The sequence below is a fragment of the Bos javanicus genome, chromosome 11 (genome assembly GCF_032452875.1).
Source record: "Bos javanicus breed banteng chromosome 11, ARS-OSU_banteng_1.0, whole genome shotgun sequence".
Lineage (NCBI taxonomy): Eukaryota > Metazoa > Chordata > Mammalia > Artiodactyla > Bovidae > Bos > Bos javanicus.
The window spans coordinates 69,259,315-69,279,908 of record NC_083878.1 but is presented as its reverse complement, the minus strand read 5'-3'; the positions used below and the strand labels follow the sequence as shown (position 1 = coordinate 69,279,908).

Below are 20,594 nucleotides of genomic sequence, written 5' to 3'. Positions count from 1 at the left end.
GATGCAGGTTTGATCCCCAGGTTGGGAAGATCCCCTGGAGGCGGGCACAGCAACCCACTCCAGTATTCTTGCCTGGAGAATCCTGGTGGACAGAGGAGCCTGGTGGGCTACAGTTGCTGGGGTTGCAAAGAGTCAGGCACACCTGAAGAGACTTTGCACTCACCCACTCCATGTCTTCTCTCTCTGGAGCCTGAGGGCATGGGAGCACGTACTGAGTTCTCACTGCTCTCTGGCATTCCTAACCTAAGCACAGTCCTGCAGGCTTCCTGAGTTAATAAGCCTGTTCATCAATCTAGTCAGTACTTGAATGTCTCAGTTCCATGGCCCCTTAGCCTTATACTAGGAACCATATGACTACCAGTGTACTGGCCCAAATTCCACTTTCCGTTTCTTCTCCCACTTGTCACCTTCACTGGCAGAAAGGGTTGGGGCTTTGTTCTGTTAGCAACAAAGGGATAAGATGATGTGTAAGTTGTAGGGAAGAGTAAATTGTGATGCTTCAAAACGGTGGGCAATTAACAACACAGTTTCTAGTTACTGAATGTGCTTTCTAAAAGCTGGCAGTAAAAGCTCTGAATGTCTGTGTAATGGTTTCCATGCTTGAAATGTTCATCCTGCTTCATGTATCTTTACAGGAAGCTTCCCTAAATTGATCATAGTTGTCCTGTTTATGTTGTGTTGTTGAAATGTTCTGTGGTTGTTCCATAAACTTTTCTTTGAAAAATAAACATTTCTGTTAGAGAGATGTAATATAGGTTTCCTGTTGATAGAAAATAAAATGGTCCTTTTCTATCAAAGAACAAAACCCAGCATTTCTGTTTGGCATTTAATCATGTGATTCTGTTTGAATCTTTATGTTAAAAATGAGGTACACCCTTTTGTTTAGAGTTCAAAATATTAAACCAAATATGTCCTAGAATTCAGCCCTTACATTTTATGTTGTGTGTGGTAATTTGCTTTTTTTTTTTTTTTTGACTTAGATGGTTATGTAACACCATTAGCTGATCTCCTCCTTTGAGTAGTGATGGCTTTTTTGTGTGTATGTTGTGGGTGGGGGGCAGATTTTATCTCTGTGGAAAACTCTGACAACTGATTCTGGCTGTGATCTCCCCAATCTCTGGGCTCACATTCTCCTTCTGTCTAGGTCCGTTTGAAATCCCTGGTCGTTGCTACCGGTCTCAACTTGGCTAACACTGAATTCATTCTCAGTCTCCTCTGTGTCTGCCTGGATGCGCCTGTCGCTGTCTGTTCAGTCACCCAGGCTTGAGTCAGTTGACGCCCCTCCTTTTTCCCTCCCAGTGTTTCTTCCATTGTAATGCTTCTGATTTTTCTCCTTCCTTATCTTATGCTTGTATTGTTTTTATAGCCTACTACTTGGTTTCTAAAATGATAGCTTCCATTTATTGTGTATGTGAGATAATAAAGAATATATCTGGTCTTTGTCCCTGATTCCAGACACAGACCTTCAAAAACCCTTGGCATTTCCTGAGTAATTGGAGTATCCTTTGTTCATAAGTCCCCTTTAACCATACCTGCTGCTGCTGCTAAGTCACTTCAGTCGTGTCCGACTCTGTGTGACCCCATAGACGGCAGCCCACCAGGTTCCCCCGTCCCTGGGATTCTCCAGGAAGAACATTTATGCTAATAAACTGACCCAGGGTGGGCCCACACATAGTTTTAAGGGAGGGGCTGGTCATACCGGAGTTTGCTCTTTTTAAAATTTTCTGTGAGGTTGTCATTTTTATTTAATCTATAACCTGAAGCTGATAATTGGTTTTTGTTTTGTTTCTCTTAAAGAGTATACTCCATTTATAGTTCCTATAAAATATTGGCTGTATTCCTTGTGTTGTACAGTGTATCCCTGTAGCTTATTTTGTATGTAATCGTTTGTATCTCTTAATCACCTACCCCTATATTGTCCCTTTGCTCTCCCCACCAGTAACCTACTAGTTTGTTCTCTATATTTGTGAGTTTATTTTTTATTATATTCACTAGTTCATTTTACTTTTAGATTCTGCATATAAGGAATATCATCCAGTATTTGTCTTTTTCTGACTTATTTCACTTACCTTCCAGTTGATCCATGTTGCTGCAGATGGCAAAATTTCATTTTTTTTTTTTCATGGCTGAGTATTCCATAATCCATTCATCTATTGATGGACACTTAGGTTGCTTCCATATCCTGGCAATTCTAAATAGTGCTGCTGTGAACATTGAGGTGCATGTATCTTTTTGAGTCAGTGATTTTTTTTTTTTTTTACTTACATATCCAGGCATGGAATTACTGTTCAGTACAGTTCAGTCACTCAGTTGTGTCTGACTCTTTGCAGCCCTATGGACTGCAGCACACCAAACCTCCCTGTCCATCACCAACTCCTGGAGTTTACTCAAACTCACGTCCATCGAGTCAGTAATGCCATCCAACCATCTCATCCTTTGTCGTCCCCTTTTCCTGCCTTCAGTCTTTCCCAGCATCAGGGTCTTTTCCAGCAAGTCAGTTCTTTGCACCAGGTGGCCAAAGTATTGGAGTTTCAGCTTCAGCATCAGTCCTTCCAATGAATTTTCAAGACTGATTTCCTTTAGGATGGACTCGTTGTATCTCCTTGCTGTCCAAGGGACTCAAGAGTCTTCTTCAACACCACAGTTCAAAAGCATCAATTACTCAGTGCTCAGCTTTCTTTATAGTCCAACTCTTACATCCATACATGATTACTGGATAAACCATAGCTTTGACTAGATGAACCTTTGTTGGCCAAGTAATGTCTCTGCTTTTTAATATGCTGTCTAGGTTGGTCATAACCTTTCTTCCAAGGAGTAAGCGTCTGTCAATTTCATGGCTGTAGTCACCATCTGCAGTGATTTTGGAGCCCAAGAAAACAGCCTATCACTGTTTCCTTTGTTTTCCTATCTATTTGCCATAAAATGATGGGACCAGATGCCATGATCTTAGTTTTCTGAATGTTGAGTTTTAAGCCATCCTTTTCACTGTCCTCTTTCACTTTGATCAAGAAGCTCTTTAGTTCTTCTTCGCTTTCTGCTTTAAGTGTGGTGTCATCTGCATATCTGAGGTTATTGATATTTCTCCTGGCAATCTTGATTCCAGCTTGTGCTTCATCCAGTCCAGCATTTCTCTTGATGTACTCTGCATAGAAGTGAAATAAGCAGGGTGACAATATACAGCCTTGACGTACTCCTTTCCTATTTGGAACCAGTCTGTTGTTCCATGTCTAGTTCTAACTTTTGCTTCCTGACCTGCATACAGGTTTCTCAAGAGGCAGGTCAGTGGTCTGGTATTCCCATCTCTTTCAGAATATTCCACAGTTTATTGTGATCCACACAGTCTTTGGCCTAGTCAATAAAGCAGAAGTAGGTGTTTTTCTGGAACTCTCTTGCTTTTTGGATGATCCAGTGAATGTTGGCAATTTGATCTCTGGTTTCCTCTGCCTTTTCTAAATCCAGCTTGAACATCTGGAAGTTCACAGTTCACGTAAGGTTGAAGCCTGGCTTGGAGAATTTTGAGTGTTACTTTGCTAGCGTGTGAGATGAATGCAATTGTGCTGTAGTTTGAGCATTCTTTTGGCATTGCCTTTCTTGGGGATTGGAATGAAAACTGACCTTCTCCAGTCCTGTGGCCACTGCTGAGTTTTCCAAATTTGCTAGCATATTGAGTGCAGCACTTTCACAGCATCATCTTTTAGGATTTGAAATAGCTCCACTGGAATTCCATCACCTCCACTAGCTTTGTTCCTGTGATGCTTCATAAGACCCACTTGACTTCACATTCCAGGATGTCTGGTTCTAGGTGAGTGATCACACCATTGTGATTATCTGGGTCATGAAGCTCTTTTTTTGTACAGTTCTTCTGTGTATTCTTGCTATCTCTTAATATTTTCTGCTTCTGTTAGGTCCAGACCATTTCTGTCCTTTATTGAGCCTATCTTTGGATAAAATGTTTCCTTGGTGTCTCTAATTTTCTTGACGAGATCTCTAGTCCTTCCCATTCTATCGTTTTCCTCTATTTCTTTGCATTCATCACTAAGAGGTAAGAAACCTCTCCTTGCTCTTCTTTGAAACTCTGCATTCAAATGGGTATATCTTTCCTTTTCTCCTTTGCCTTTCGCTCCTCTTCTTTTCACAGCTATTTGTAAGGCCTCCTCAGACAACCATTTTGCCTTTTTGCATTTCTTTTTCTTGGGGATGGTCTTGATCACTGCCTCCTGTACAATGTCACAAACCTCCATCCATAATTCTTCAGGCACTCTATCAGATCTAATCCCTTGAATCTATTTGTCACTTCCACTGTATAATTGTAAGGGATTTGATTAAAGTCATACCTGAATAGTGATTTTTCCCTACTTTGGCCACCTCATGCGAAGAGTTGACTCATTGGAAAAAACTCTGATGCTGGGAGGAGAAGGGGACGACAGAGGATGAGATGGCTGGATGGCATCACTGACTCAATGGACGTGAGTCTGAGTGAACTCCGGGAGTTGGTGATGGACAGGGAGGCCTGGCGTGTTGCGATTCATGGGGTCGCAAAGAGTCGGACACGACTGAGCGACTGAACTGAACTGAACTTTCCCTACTTTCTTCAATTTAAGTCTGAATTTGGCAATAAGGAGTTCATAATCTGAGCCACAGTCAGCTCCTGGCCTTTTTTGCTGACTATAGAGCTTCTCCATGTTTGGCTGCAAATAGTATACTCAGTCTGATTTCAGTATTGACCATCATCTGGTGATGTCCATGTGTAGAGTCTTCTCTTGTGTTGTTGGAAGGTGTTTGCTATGACCAGTGCATTCTCCTTGGCAAAACTCTTTTAGCCTTTGCCCTGCTTCATTCTGTACTCCAAGGCCAAATTTGCCTGTTACTGCAGGTATTTCTTGACTTCCTACTTTTGCATTGCAGTCCCCTATAATGAAAAGGACATCTTTTTGGGGTGTTAGTTCTAGAAGGTCCTGTAGCTTCTTCAGCGTTACTGGTTGGGGCAAAGACTTGGACTTGCTGGGTCATGTGATAATTCTATCTTTTGTTTTTTGAGGAATCTCTATGCTGTTTTCCATAGTGGCTGCACGAGTCTGCGTTCTCACCAGCAGTGTACTGTGTTTCCCTTTTCTCCACATCCTTGCCAACCTCTTGTATTTGTGTTCGTTTTGATGGTAGCTGTTCTGGCAAGTGTAACGTGATATCTCCTTGTGGTTTTGATTTGGTGATTTCTGTGATGATTAGTGATTTTAAACATCTTTTCATGTCCCTGTTGGCCATCTTTGTGTCTTTTTTGGAAAAAAATGTCTGTTCAGGTCTTCTGGCCATTTTTTAAATTGGGTTTTGTTGTTGTTGTTTGGAAAGATTTAGCTTTTGATTGGGGGGTGGGAAGCACCACCCCCTGATCTCTGGGGTGGGGAGAGGAACTAGAGATTAAATCCAATCACTTGGCTAATGATTTAGTCAACCATGCCTGTATAACGAAGCCCTTCATATAAACCCTGGGATACAGGAGTTTCTGGGTTGTTGAATGTGCTGGCCGGGTGAAAGAGAGGGCATGGCATCTCTGAATCTCTCCATCATCTCTTCCTAGACCTTGCCCTGCACATGCCTTCCACTTGGCTGTTGCTGAGTTGTATCCTTTGATTATAAACTATATTCATCTAAGTGTAGTTTTTGTTTGTGTTTTTGTATTTTAGTGAGTTCTGTGACTCGTTCTAGCAAATTATTGTACTTGAAGGAGGATCATGGGAGCCCCTAAATTTATAGTTAAGTTAGACATTGGTTCTGATAGCTTGGGGATGTCTGAAGCAAGGGCGGTCTTGTTGGGTGTCTTGCTCTTTCACCTGTGGGATCTGATGCCCACGCTCAGTAATAAGCATCAGAATTGCATTGTAGGACACCCAGTTGGTGTCAGAGAACTGGTGTCCGAATACAGTGTGCTTACTCCCTCATCAGGCATTGTGTTGGGTGTTATATTCTGTAATAGTCCCTACGGCTAGGTAGGCTCTGGTTTTCTCATCCTTGTTTTGTAGATAAGGAAAAGGAAGCCTTTAAGAAGCCATATTACTTGCCCAGAGCTAGAAGGGTTAGAGAGTGCAGTGCTTTCTGACTTTAACCCTTTATGCAAAGCTGACTGCCTCCCTTGCTTTAGATGTTACGGCCTTTTCCAAATCTAGATGAAAGAGTGCTTTTTCTAAAATACGCTTTTATTACATCATTTTTGAGCTTAAGAACTTTATATTCTAGATCATTGCAGGATAAAACCCACACTTCTTAGGCCGCTATCCAAGGCTCACCACGGTCCCTCTAGCCCAAACTAGTAACTGTTGTAATCTCTATATAGAAGCAAAGGAATCAAACAACTATTGTATTTCTTGGATGGGCTTCTCATCTTGTATCTCCAGTGAATTGCATTAGAGATGGAAGACATATCTTCCAGTTCCTTATAAACTATAACTGGGAAGTCAGAATATATTTAAAGATTGTCAGTATAAAAATAGCACATGCTGATCAAATACAGATACTGAAATGCTTCTGGAGTTCCAAAGAGCAACAGCTTAATGGAGCAGATGTATTTCGAGCTCAGTCTTAAAGAGATGGTAGGATTTTGGTAATTGTCGTATCTGGGGAGAGGACCCTTGTAGGCAGGATGCTCATGAATGAAAAGGAATGGAGTGGGTTACTGGACATGTATGGAAAGGTGGTGTTGATGGCAGTGAATAAGCTTATCTGGAGGGAACCTTTTTCTGAAGTCCCTGTCTCAAAACATTATTTCAAAAATGGCAGCATAATATTTTAACTAGCTGAATTTGTACTCAGTCTCTGTTCTTTGAAACCAGAGTTGTTTGAAATGACTACAAAACTATTTTAGGACCTCTTTAGGTGCAAAGGTGGAGTGATCATACTGGTTATACAATTTTACTTAAATATAAGGTACAAGTATAATTGAGGACAAGTATAATTAAGGTACAAGTATAATCTTTTTATATGTCACCTGAGCTGATCAAAGGATAAAAGTTTCATTTTTATAGTTTGAAAAACATTTCAAACTATAAAAGTTCAAAAATACTTTCAGTAATGCAACATCAGAATAAATACAGTATTTCAAGTAACCAGTCTGAAGGAGACAGCATTGTTTATATTGGGCTGCTGCTAAGTCGCTTTAGTTGTGTCCGACTCTGTGTGACCCCATAGACGGCAGCCCACCAGGCTCCCCCGTCCCTGGGATTCTCCAAGCAAGAATACTGGAGTGGGTTGCCATTTCCTTCTCCAGTGCATGAAAGTGAAAAGTGAAAGTGAAGTCGCTCAGTCATGTCCGACTCTTAGTGATCCCATGGACTGCTCCGTCCATGGGATTTTCCAGGCAAGAGTATTGGAGTGGGGTGCCGTTGCCTTCTCCGGTTTATATTGGGCAGGTTTTGGTAAATATGTATTTTAAAAGGTCTTCTTTGTACCTGAAGTCACTGCATAATTTTATACTTAGTATTCTATATTCTGTAGGGTTTGAATCATTTCTGACTCTAAAGTATAAGAGTTTTTGGGCTCCCATTTAAAAACAAAGCTTTAATTTTTGTTTTGATTTTTTAAATAACATGCATTTTGGAAAAATAAATGTATAAAGAACAGATTAAAATCACATTATTACTCAGAGGTAATCACTCACCCTTATTAATACTGCACTGTTTTTGTTTATGTAATTACATACACAATTTTGTAATCTATTCTTTTCATTTAATTTTATAACAATTTTCCCATTTCATAAGATTTTTTTGAAAATATGGCTTCTATTAATATTATAATATGTATAACTTTGTTATATTGTTTTTCCCTTTAAGTAAAAACAGAATAATTTACTTACTATATTTCAAATGCTTTTTTCACTTAATGTATTGTGGCTGGCTTTCTAAATGACAGCTTGTATTGTTGTGTTTCATTTTTTTACTGGCCACATTGTATTCCATTTTAGATATATGCCATCATTAGCCATTTCTCTATTGATGGGCATTTATAATATTTCTTTCACATGCGAATAGAATTTCAGTGAGCATATACAATATTTGTTTATTAAACTGAAGTACAATTGATTTACAAATACAGTTTCAGATGTACAACATAGTGATTCAGTATTTTTATAGAGTATATGTCATTTAAAGTTATTTTAAAATATTGGCTGTATCCCCTCTGCTGTACAATATATCCTTGTAGCGTATTTATTTTATACACAATAGTTTGTCTTTTAATCCCCTACCCCTATCTTGCCCCACCTCCCTTCTCTCTCCCCGTTGGTAATCGATTAGTAGCGTGTTCTCTACATCTGTAAGTCTGTTTCTGTTTGGATATATTCATTCGTTTCATTTTTTATATTCTACATGTAAGTGATAACATGTAGTATTTTCTCTGACTTATTTCACTAAGCATAATACTCTCCAGGAGGTCCATCCATGTTGTTGCAAATGGTTCATTCTTTTTTATGGCTGAGTAATTTTCCTGAGTAGACAATATGGCTGAGTAGAGAACATACTACTGATTACCAAGGTACTTTTATGAGTATTTTTGTAAGATAGAAGTTAGAAGTGGAATTATTGGGTAGAAATCTATTTAACTTTTAAATCTTACTCAGTTTATACTCAGGTAATAGTATGTTTAAGAGTCCCTGTGTCCCCACACCCTCACCTTTGCTAGGTATTATCATTATCAAATATGGAAGGGTAATAGTTGGAAACATGACATCACATTGCTTTCTTTTTTTTTTTTTTAAAGTGGCTTCATGTGTGACTATTTTTCTTGCTTATTTTTTCTGTTGCTATATTTTGTTCTAATTCTTAATGCTTTCATACTTTATATATAACTCTTTAATTCATCTGGAATTTATTTTGATTTTATGGAATGAAAATGCTTGATTCTGGAGGAGATTCAAGGGCTAGTGGGCCTTGAAATTATGTATTGGAAAAATTTAGACAATAAAATTTTTGCTGTTTTTGGAAAGTAGTCCATTTCAAATTCATTTAAAAACTTAGTTTATTTTTACCCAATTCTATAAAGTTTGTTGGAGAAATAAGAAAACCCTGCCAACAAAAGAACCCCTCTTTACCAATGTAGAAGGGAGAAAAAACTTGCTTTATTGGGTAAATTATTATTTATGTAGAAAGTTTAGGAGAGACTGCAAAATTTGAGTAGAATTTCATTCATTTTACAGTAAATAGAGATTTAATTTTTCTTTTGTATTTTCAAGAGACAAATGGATGTCTCCTGTGATGGTTTCTTATGTACCTGGTGATATATTGCAGAGAGTTCTGAGAATCAGAAGGTTTGTGACCTTGCATTGTAAAATCTGGAGACTTAAGATTACCTACTTCTGACTGAAAGGTTGCCCTATGTTTTTAAGGAGACACACTGTGGTAGGCCGAAAATGGCTCTCCTAAAGAGTCAAGTGCTGATCTCTGTAACACCATATGCCCAGAAGGGTCTTTACAGATGTGATTAAATTGGGGGTCTTGAAGTGGTGCAGTTATCCTGCATTATCTGGTTGAGTCCTAAAGGCAATCACATATACCCTTCTAAGAGGGAGGCGGAAGGAGATTGTACACATACAGAAGAGGAGGAGCAAGGTGACCCATCAAGGAGGCAGAGATCGGAGTGATGAGGCCACAAGTCAGGGAATTCTGACGGCGGTCGGAAGCTGGAGGGGGCAGAGAATGGATTCTCTCTAAAGCCTCTGAAGGGAGTGTTGCCTTGATACTTTGATTTCAGTAACAGCCTACTAATAACTGATTTCAGACATCTTGCCTCTAAAACTGTGAAAGAATAACTTTCTGGCATTCTAAGCCATCAAGTAATTTGTCACAGCAGCCATGGAGAGGAAATATGTCTCCTAAGGAGAGGAGAGCCTTAGCTCTCTCCCCTTTATTAAACTAAGACCATTTCATTTTATTTACCCTTTTATTAATTATTGGTAATAACACTTGGCTCTTGGCTTCTCTTAGCTAATGACCATTATATATTTGTTCCTATGGACAGAGGAACTTGGTGGGCCACAGTCCATGGAGTTGCAGAGTTGGACATGACTGAGCACACACACACATACATTGTTGAATAACAGAGGTTAAAGTTAAACATGCTTCAAAGTGACTTTAAGATAAAAATGAAAAATTTAACTTCTATGGTATTTGTAAAGATTGTGATAAAATTTGACTGATAAAAATTTTCAGGTTTTTTTAAACCTGAAAAATGAGTAATTTAGAATCATTTATATCATGAGTTTTTTTTTTGTTTTTTTTTTTAGATTTGCTTTTGAATTGAGAATAAAGTCTATTGCTCTTATTAGTCAAACTGGGTGATATTAACCAGTTTGAATGTTTGACTTTTTTTTTTTTTTTTCCCTGCAATGGAAGGAATTTAAGGTTCATAGAATTTTGTTAAGATTTTCCTCACTTTACAAGTTCTAATTTTTTTTTAACCAAGTAGCAGATTAGAGGGCTTCCCTGGTGGCTCAGGTGGTAAAGAATCTGCCTGCAATGCTGGAGACCTAGATTCGATCTCCGTGTTGGGAAGAGCCCCTGGAAGAGGATGTGGCATCCCACTCCAGTATTCTTGCCTGGAAAATCCCCATGGACATAGGAACCTGGTGGGCTACAGTCCATGGGGGTTGCAAAGAGTAGGACATGACTAAGTAACTAAGCACAGCACTGCACAGCAGATTGTAACTAATGTCATAATTGAAGTTCTGACTTTTTCATTGACAAATAATTTCTTATATTTTTGATTAACCATGTAGAGATTTAGAGTTATTAAAAAATCTATTTTCCAGAGTTTTCTGAAAAGTTTATTTTCTTTATGTTTTATTTTTTAAAAAGATGATGATTAATTTTCCTCCAATTCTACATTTGTCTATTTGAGAATTTATTTTGTTAGGATTTTCAGGACTTTAACCAAACTCATTTTAAAGTTTTGCTTTTTTAGTTTCCTAGTCATGTAATTTTAGTTTCATTTATGTTTGCTTTCTTTTATAATACCTTTATTTTAAAATTTTAAGTTGACTGCTGAGTTTATGTTCTCTTAAGTTCTATTATTTTAGACAGTGTATATGAGTACAGCTTTGTGTGAATTCCATAGCTTTTGATACGCAGTATCTTTAGATTTTTTAATATTTTGTTATTGTTTTTAAACTTTGCTGGAGGGCTTATTAAAATACGGATGCTCTAACTCCACTCTTGACCTATTAAATGAGAATCTCTGGATGTAGGGCCTAAGCTTCTTTGTTTTAAACAAGCTCCCCAGGTAATCTGAGTGTACACGGAAGTTTGAGAACTACATCTTACTTATCTTTTAATTAAAAAAAGTAATTCAACATTATTTAGGAGTTTAAAACTTCCCATTCATTAGGATTCTTTGTTTTGAATTTATTAATTCCGGGTTTTATTGTGTTATAATCAGAAAATACGCCTTGTAAATTCATTAAGATTGCCATTATGGCTTAAGAGATGACTGATTTTTTTTGTAAATAACCTCCACTCTGGATACTTGATAAAGAGATTATGACATTTGGTTTCTATCAATTTAAAGAAGCTGAGATGAAAATCATAAAATTAACAAATCATAAAATTAACCTTTTTAAAGTGAACAAATCAGTGGCATTTAGTACGTCCACATTGTCGTGCCACTGCTGCCTGTCTAGTTCCATGACGCTTCATCACCCCAAGAGGAAATCTCATTTCTCCCTTTTCTCCTGAGTCCCTGGCAACCATCAGTCAGCTTTCTAGCTCTGTGAGTTTACCTATTCTGGATATTTTATATAAATATTATAAATATGTGACCTTTTGTGTCTTGCTTATTTTGCTTAGTATACTGTTATCAAGGTTCATCCATATTGTAGCATGTATCAGTACTTGATTCCTTTTTAAGGCTGAGTAATGTTGCCTGTATGTATATACTATAGTTTGTTTACCCATTCATCCATTGATGGACCTTTGGGTTGTTTCTGCCTTTTGGCTGTGGGTAAATAGTGCTGTTATAAACATTTGTGAACATGTATTTGAGTATCTAGTTCTAGTTCTTCTGGGTATATACCTAGGAGTGAAATGCTGAATGATAAAGTAAATCTGTGTTTAACTTTTAGAGGAACTGCCAGCCTTTTTTCCCACAGTGGCTGCACCATTTTCCATTCTCATCAGCAATGTATGGGGGCTTCCAGATTTTCTGCATCTTCACCAATACTTGTTATTTTCCATTTAAAAAATTATGGCCACCTTTGTTGGGTCGGTAGTGGTACCTCATTGTGGTTTTGATTTGTGTTTCCGTAATATTATCATTGAGCATTTTATAAATGTGCTTATCAACCATTTGTGTATCTTCTTTGGAGAAATGTCTAAATTAAGTCCTTTGCTCACTTAAAAGAGTTGTCGTTTTGATGTTGAATTGTAAGAGCTCTTTAATGTTCTGGATACTAGGCCCTTGACTTGCAAAGGTTTTTCCCCATTATGTGCATTGTCTTTTCACTTCCTTGATACTATTTTCTGATGCACAGATGTTTTAAATTTTTGATGAAGTCCAATTTATCTATTTTGTTTTCTGTCACTCGTAGTTTTAGTGTCATATCTAAGGATCTATTGCCAAATCTAAGGTTGTGAAGATTTACCCATATGTTTTATCTAGGAGTTTTATAGTTTCAGCTCTTACCTTTAGATTATTGATCCATTTTGAGTTAATTTTTATCTGTGGTGTAATACCAAAGTCAGTTCATTCTTTTGCATGTGGAACTCCAGCAGTTCTTGTATTATTTGCTGCAGACTGTTCTTTCCCCATTGAGTGGTCTTGGCACCCTTGACAGAAATCTGTTGGCCACAGACATATGGGTGTATTTCTGGACTCTCACTTTTATCCCATTGATCTGCATGTCTTTTCTTATACTACTACCATACTGTTTTCGTTACTGTAAGCTTTGTGGTAAGTTTTGAAATTGGGAAGTGTGAGTCTTTCAACTTTGTTCTTTCTTTAAAATTACTGTTTGGCTACTTGGGACCCATTGCAGTTCCATACGAATTTGAGGATCAGCTTTTCCTTTTCTGCAAAAAAAGCTATCAGAATTTCAAGACATTGCACTAAATCTGTAGTTTATTTCACTGTTAAGTATGATGTTAGCCATAGTTTATTTTTCTTTTAAACCTTAAAATTTTTCGAAATGGGGTTAATTGTAAAACTTTACATAAGCTAATTTAAGTATTTTTGCCAGTTTATGGGAAGTAGTCTCAAAATTGAGAACAGAATAAATTTTTGCATGGTAATAACTTTTGGTTCATAAATGTTCAAGAATATACAAAAAGCATTTATGATAAAGGAGAGAAAAGGAGACAGGACCTTGAGAACTCACTGAATACAGAGTGTTACTCTCTGAACTACTGCCAGATTGAATCTTTTAAAATTTAAACATGGGTCTAAAAAATTTTTTTTTATCATTTGGCCATGCTGCATGGCATATGGAATCTGTTCCCAGACCAGGGCTCAAACCTGCACCCCACCCCCACATCCCCCCCCTCAAACTGGCCTCACAGTCTTAAACACTGGACCCCCCAGGGAAGTCCCGAAAAATGTTTTTTAATGTGTTGATTTCTTTGTTGATTTGTAATAAATGTTTATAAATATCAGTAAGTTTCTTTTTCTGAGGCCTACACAAGAGGAAAGAACCATTGACCAGTAACTAATTGACCAATGACTACATCAGAAGTTGCTCAGAAAAATGGAAATTCATTTTCTTATTAAAATGGAGTGGCCCTAAGAGTCAGAATGCACATTGATCTTGCAAGATATTACTTGACTTCCTTATAGCTATTTTAGTGACATTTAGATAGGCTTTAGGCAAAATATTTTTGATGGACAAGGTCTTAGAAATATATTTCAGAGAGATAGGAGGTAATTACCTTTCTTTTTATTTTATTTTATTTTTTTTAAATTTTATTTTATTTTTAAACTTTACAATATTGTATTAGTTTTGCCAAATATCGAAATGAATCCGCCACAGGTATACCTGCGTGTTATTTTCAGTTTTCCTAAACATTTTTAGGAAAAATACCCAAGAACTTTTTTGGGCATTTTTTGGTATTCAGTATTATGGTATTTCAGCATACCCAATTTTGCTTCTTTGAATCTTGCCAGCCGTCCTCCCCCCAGCCCTGCCCCTCGTCTTTTGTGCCGTGTTCAGCTAATGTGTGTCAGGTGAGACATTTTAAGTCACAGAGGTAAGGAAGAGAAAAGATTAGCTTGGATCAGTGTGTTTCCAAAAACTTTTTGCATTAGACAAACCATAATTATCCTTTTCTCTCCATCCTCTCTGGAGTTTAAAAAATAGTGTAATGATTTGTTATCTCTGAATATAGTTGATATTTGTATACAGTGTATCTGTGGCCTCACCAGTCAGTGGAGAGCAGGTGTTTCCTCTTGGAAAATAGTTTGCCTGGACTAGATATTTCTGATTGCTAATTTATTTTATATCTATATTTATTTATTTCTGAGACAGCTCTGAACAAGGGCAGGATGTCTGTGTGTGTGTGTGTGTGTCTATTAGCGTTCTCCAGAGAAGTGTGTGTGTGTGTGTGTGTGTGTGTGTGTGTGTGTCTATTAGTGTTCTCCAGAGAAGCAGAACCAGTAGGAGATAAGATATTTGTATATATATCTGTATCTTAAATATTAAAAATTTAAATGTATTTATGTATTTAATATACATAGTATTAACATTTGAATGTAATATAATATTCTATTCAAATGCTAATATTATATTGAAACACCCTCATAGACACATCCAGAAATAATGTTTAATCTGGGTACTCCAGTTAGGTTGACCTGTAAAATTAGCCATTACATTGTGCCTCTTATAAGTAAATGGAGTTGAAATCCATTAAGATCCTTCTTACCTAAGCTCATGTCTTTTCGTTAAAGGGAGTGGGTAGATGCAGAAGAACCTGGTTGGCTTAGAAGTCACCTGGTTCTCCTAATGTGAGTTCTTGCATCTGGAACATCTTCTTTGACTCTGTTATCAGTATGTTTCTCATCCTGATATGTTTACTTCTCTTTATATTAATGATTCTCCATAATTATACTTTTATGAAACTAAACAAAGATTTTGCATTGATTTCTTCTAGAATGAGATAAAAATTGATTAGTACCTGCTTTTATGGGTGGGAGATGAGCGTGGATATATGCAAAGGGATGGTAAAACCTTTAATAGAACAGGGACTACAAAATGTATTTTTCCATTTTCTGATATGAATTCTGTCATTGGATTGGCCGTTATCTTTAATCGTTTGAACTTCTTAAAGGGAGTCATTGAATGGATAGTGGAAATGAGTAGGCAGCAGCTTGTGATTGCTATTCCTTGGCTTCACCATCATCCATTGTCTGAATATGGGCTTTCTGGTTCTGAAACCTGATTTTCTTGCTTCAAGTGTGTATGATTTCATTCATTTCATGCAAGCCCAAGTCACAGGATTGATTTTTCAGAAGCCAAGGGTTAGTTTATTAATTTACATGGTGAGATGGACCTTTCCAGTGCGATTCATACTCACTGTTGGAGTATCATGTTATGTTGATAATCTTAAGGACTGAATGGTGTCTTTCCAATAGCAAGAAAGTTGACTAGTGCATTAAACGATAATATAATGAGTGAAGTTGTAAAGTCGCTCAGTCGTGTCCGACTCTTTGGGACCCCATGGACTGTAGACTACCAGGCTTCTCTGCCTATGGGATTCTCCAGGCAAGATTTTATTGCTTGAACCTTATTTGTACATTTTAAAATAGCTATTTGTATGGGAAACAACTTATTTTAAAAGAAATAGAATATTTTTCCTCTTTGTGGTGGGAGAATAAAATATGTAGGTTTGGGGAAAAAAAAAAAATGGAGTGGGTTGCCATTTCTTTCTCCAGGGGATCTTCCCAACCCAGGGATTGAACCCAGGTCTCCCGCATTGCAGGCATATGCTTTTACCCTCTGAGCCACCAGGGAATCCCAGTGCATTAAACGATAATATAATGACTTAGATATAAAAATAAACATGTGTTAAGGATTTTATTTAATTCATACTCAATGTGGGAATCAGGCAAATGGTATATAACGAGTTCAAAGAAAAGTAAAAAAAAGTTTCATTAAGTGTATATATGGAGTAAAGTAATGTTGAAATGGATGGCAAACGGATACAGAAGTGGTTTATGGGGGAGGGGGAGCCACTGAGAAGTGAGTGAAGTCAGTTGAACCCTCTTCCTGACAGGATGTATCTGCTCGTCTTTTAGTTACTTGCAATCTACAGGTTTGTAAAATTTCCATAGAAGTTGGAATATGATGAGGTGTGAGGGTGTGCTATAAATAGTGTGCCTGGTTTTCCATGTTTTTTTCTCTGTGAGTAGGAGTTAGAAGATGTTCTAGGACTGTTCTTCTGGATCCTCTTAGGACCTGATAGACCTCTACAGTTGTACCATCACTCTGTGAATGAATGTGGACATGTTAAAATAATTTGGTTTTGGATCATATAAATAGTTGGTAATACACAGATCCAAGTTTGAAGATTTTTTTATAGAAGTTGGTAGTTTTCTCTCTGGTACTGGGTCTTTTTATGGAAAGCTGGTGATGGGGTATGGCTGCTGCTGCTGCTGCTGCTAAGTCGCTTCAGTCGTGTCCGACTCTGTGTGACCCCATAGACGGCAGCCCATCAGGCTCCCCCGTCCCTGGGATTCTCCAGGCAAGAACGCTGGAGTGGGTTGCCATTTCCTTCTCCGATGCATGAAAGTGAAAAGTGAAAGTGAAGTCGTTCAGTCGTGTCTGGCTCTTAGTGACCCCATGGACTGCAGCCTACCAGGCTCCTCCGTCCATGGGATTTTCCAGGCAAGAGTACTTGAGTGGGGTGCCATTGCCTTCTCCGAGTATGGCTGCAAGGAACATTAATAAATCACCTGGTTTTGTATGCTTTTCTCTTATAAACACATAAATTTTGAAATTGCTTAAAAATTTTTGGAGGCCTTATTGTGGGGTTGGAAAGAGCCCAAGGTTTATAATAATCTGAATTACTTACCTTAGATTATACAAGGATATGTAAATTATGATTTTATAGTTTAACTTTCTTTTAATTCCTTCTGAACATTTTCATGTATGTTTAAACAGAATAAGTTAACATACATGTTTTATACAGTTGGGTGTAGTATTTCTCTATTAGCCAGAATAAATGTTGAGTGATTCTTTTCTTTTCATGGTCTTTTCTGATAGATGATTTTTCCTAATATTGTGATGCCATCTAGTGAATTCAGCCTTTCAGATAAGAAGTTATGAGAGGAAGTAATGAGTACAATGAAATCTTCAAAGGGAACATTCTAGCAGTTAGAACTGTTTTTATATGTCTTGTTGAGAAGGCAAGTTTCTGTTCCAGGAAGTGTTTAAGCAAAGATTTGATAATCTCCCACAAGTCTTATTGTTAAGTGAAACTGTTCCAGATGACCTCTAAAATCTCCTTCAGTTTCAAAGTTCTAGATTTCATATGAATTGCTAGTCTTCAGTCATAAATACTGAGCATCCAAAGTGTTTGGCACTGTCCTGAGAGTTGTGAAGATTTCAAAGGTATTGTTACAGTACGAATGTGACTTCAAGTAACTCTTTTTTGCATCAGTTTGGAGAAAACAATAGTGTCTACCCTTTATTGAACACTTACTCTGTTCCTGAAGCTGCTCAGAATAATTTACCTTATGTCATTTAATCCTCACAATAATCATGAGGTAGTAACCTCTTTAGTTCTATTTTAATAGTGCAGAAATCAAGACTCATAGAGATTAAATTATCTGTCCAACTCATACAGTAAGTGATAGAACCAGGATCATCTTGTGTAAAGTAACAGTGAATAGGTTAAGGTGATTTTTAATTGTTTATAGGTTTCAGTTCAGTTCAGTCACTCACTCGTGTCTGACTCTTTGCAACCCCATGAACCGCAGTTCGCCAGGCCTCCCTGACCATCACCAACTCCTAGAGTCCACCCAAACCCATGTCCATTGAGTCGGTGATGCCATCCAACCATCTCATCCTCTGTCTTCCCCTTCTTCTCCTGTCCTCAATCTTTCCCAGCATCAGGGTTTATAGGTTGGTAGCTCTCTGATTGGGCGGTTAGTTCTCTATTTCAAGCTAGTTCAGATTACTTTTGGATACATTATCTTTACATTGCTACACTTAAGAGTATGGTTTCTTATTTCATAGGAGAAGTGGTAGTTTAGTAATTTGTATCTAAATTTTTTAGTCTATTAATAATTTTTGGTCCATTAGATACTTATTTTAAAGACTTATTTGACAGAATGATACAGTCTTACTTTACTAGTTTGCTTTCTGTAAAATATCTATTCTTTAAAGTTCGGAGAATCTACTGCTTATTCCTATGCTTAAGAATTCTTTGAGGGCATTTATGACTTTTGGCTTTCAGAGTCATTTACCATCTTCTTCATTGAATCTTGAGGCCAGTGTAGCTTTCTCCATTTGGTTTTCATTATTTAGACCAAGTAGAAATTGATTTCTCCATTTGTTGGTAAGTTAATTTCATCAGATCGAGAGTGTTGGCTTTTTGATACCCTGGATTTTATCTACTTGTGGTATACTCTGGTCAGTGTTAGTCATACAGAAACAGTATAGCATGCATTTTTGGTATAATTATTGGAAAGAGAAGGTGCGCCCTAGAACAAAAGAATATTGTGATATATAAGGTAGATTTTTCTTATTTCTGGAAACTTATTTGGTGTTCATTTATGAAACTGTGTCTTTGCTCTAAATCATTTGTGTACACTTCCTAATTTGTATTTAATAATTTACATTAATGTTGACCTTAAAGGCCTGACTACTCCTTAATCTCCATTTCTCCCTATTTCGGTTCTGTGTTTATACCTAAAGACTTGTTATCAGTGTGCCCTTTTCTTTATTTTTCCATTTAGGGTCTCAGTAAGAAGTGAGAGAGAATGTGAAAAGGAACAAAATAGCAGCTTTCTTAATGGAAAGGAGATACTCAAAGTGCCCAGCCTAGGATTTTTTAAAGTCTAGAAAGGTTGAGCAGGGCTCTAGAGAAGGTAATGTCAATGAAAGTAGGAGCTTAGAAAAATTGCATGCAACTCCATGTGCCTTTTGGCACATGTTAAATTTCTTAAGATTTTATGATCCTGCTTCATTTGTTTTTCCTATTTCTCTTTGTCCTTCTCCCAAAAGTTTTTTATAGTGGTGAAAAATCTTTAAGAGTTATTTCAGGGATGAGAATTATGGGATAAGTTGTGGTCTTGAATTCTATGGCCCAGGATCTGGGAAAATAAAATGAAGAGTTTTGGTAAGAATAGGTATAAGCTGGTCACGTTCAAGAGAAAAGACAGAGATGGGAGTAAGGGAAAGGAAAGAATGAAAGATGACTCCTACGTTTCTTGGTGGAGAATCTGAGTGGTTGCTGATACCATTTACAGAGGTGGGGAAGGACAAAGGCTGAGTGGTGAGTAGAGGAATGGGGGAATGGCATTTATTCTGGATATGTTCTGGATATGCTGTCGGCTTCCCAGGTATCTCAAACGGTGAATAATCTACCTGCAGCGCAAGAGACCTGAGTTCAATCCCTGGGTTGGGAAGAACTCCTGGAGAAGGGAATGGCAACCCATTCCAGTATTGCCTGGAGAATTCCATGGACAGAGGAGTCTGGCAGGCTCAGTCTACGGGGTCACAAAGAATCGGACACAACTAACAACTAACACTTTCACGCTCAGTTTGATAGAACTATTAGACACCCAGGTGTCAGGTAATCAGCTGAATCTGTGAGTCGAGCTTGGAGGAGAGGATTGTGTTGGAGATATGTTTTGGAAAGGTCACAATGTGGAGAGTAGAGAAGGAGGGAAGGAGGAAAAGGATAGAGGAAGGATAGAGAGAAGACAATGTCCCAGTGATAGGAAGCCCCAGAATTGAGAGGTCCAGTAGAGGAGGAGGAGCCACAGGAGATCCTGAGAGAGGGAGCAGTGAGGTCACAAGAAACCCAGGAAAGCGGTGTTGCAGAAGCAAAGAAAGGCAAGCCTTTCGGGGAGGAAGTGGCCATGCGTGTGAAGCAAAATGAGGACAGAAAAGTGGCCATTGGATTTGACAAGGTGAAAGTGGACTTTTTTTGCTGACATGGTTACAGTAGAGTGGTAGAAGCAACAAGTCAGACTGAAGTTGATTGAAGAGGGAGTGGGAAGTGAGGGACTCTGTCATCGTGATGCATTCCTCTATTGGGCAGACATAAACTTAATGTACATGAAGAGTCTTCCAAACCCATTCAGTAAGCCTGGAGGTTTCCATTATCCATAAATGACTGTAGGAAGCTAGCAGTGACCTTTGTCTCCCAAGTAATTTTCTTTGGTTAGCAGTTGACTGTTAATTTATAAGGTTCTAAATTTCATAGGTGGCTTCCATTTTAGAGTAAAATCAAATGTTCAATCTGTGTTAACTTCTAGAATTAATATTAAATTAAGTTAAAACTTAGAGTATTTACCTTTTCAGGAAGGTAATTACAAGCCTCGAAAATTAAGCCAGGACTGTTTCATCTTGAAACACTTAGAAATTCATTTTGGTTTTTTGTAATTACAGTGTTTCAGTG

The 20,594-nt window shown here is 37.7% G+C and overlaps 1 protein-coding gene across 3 annotated transcripts in view; it reads left to right on the top strand.

Annotated features, from left to right (window-relative positions):
* Nucleotides 1-20,594, top strand: part of LCLAT1 (lysocardiolipin acyltransferase 1) — a 193,810-nt gene that overhangs the window by 18,926 nt on the left and 154,290 nt on the right. The gene's annotated exons all lie outside the window — the stretch shown is intronic.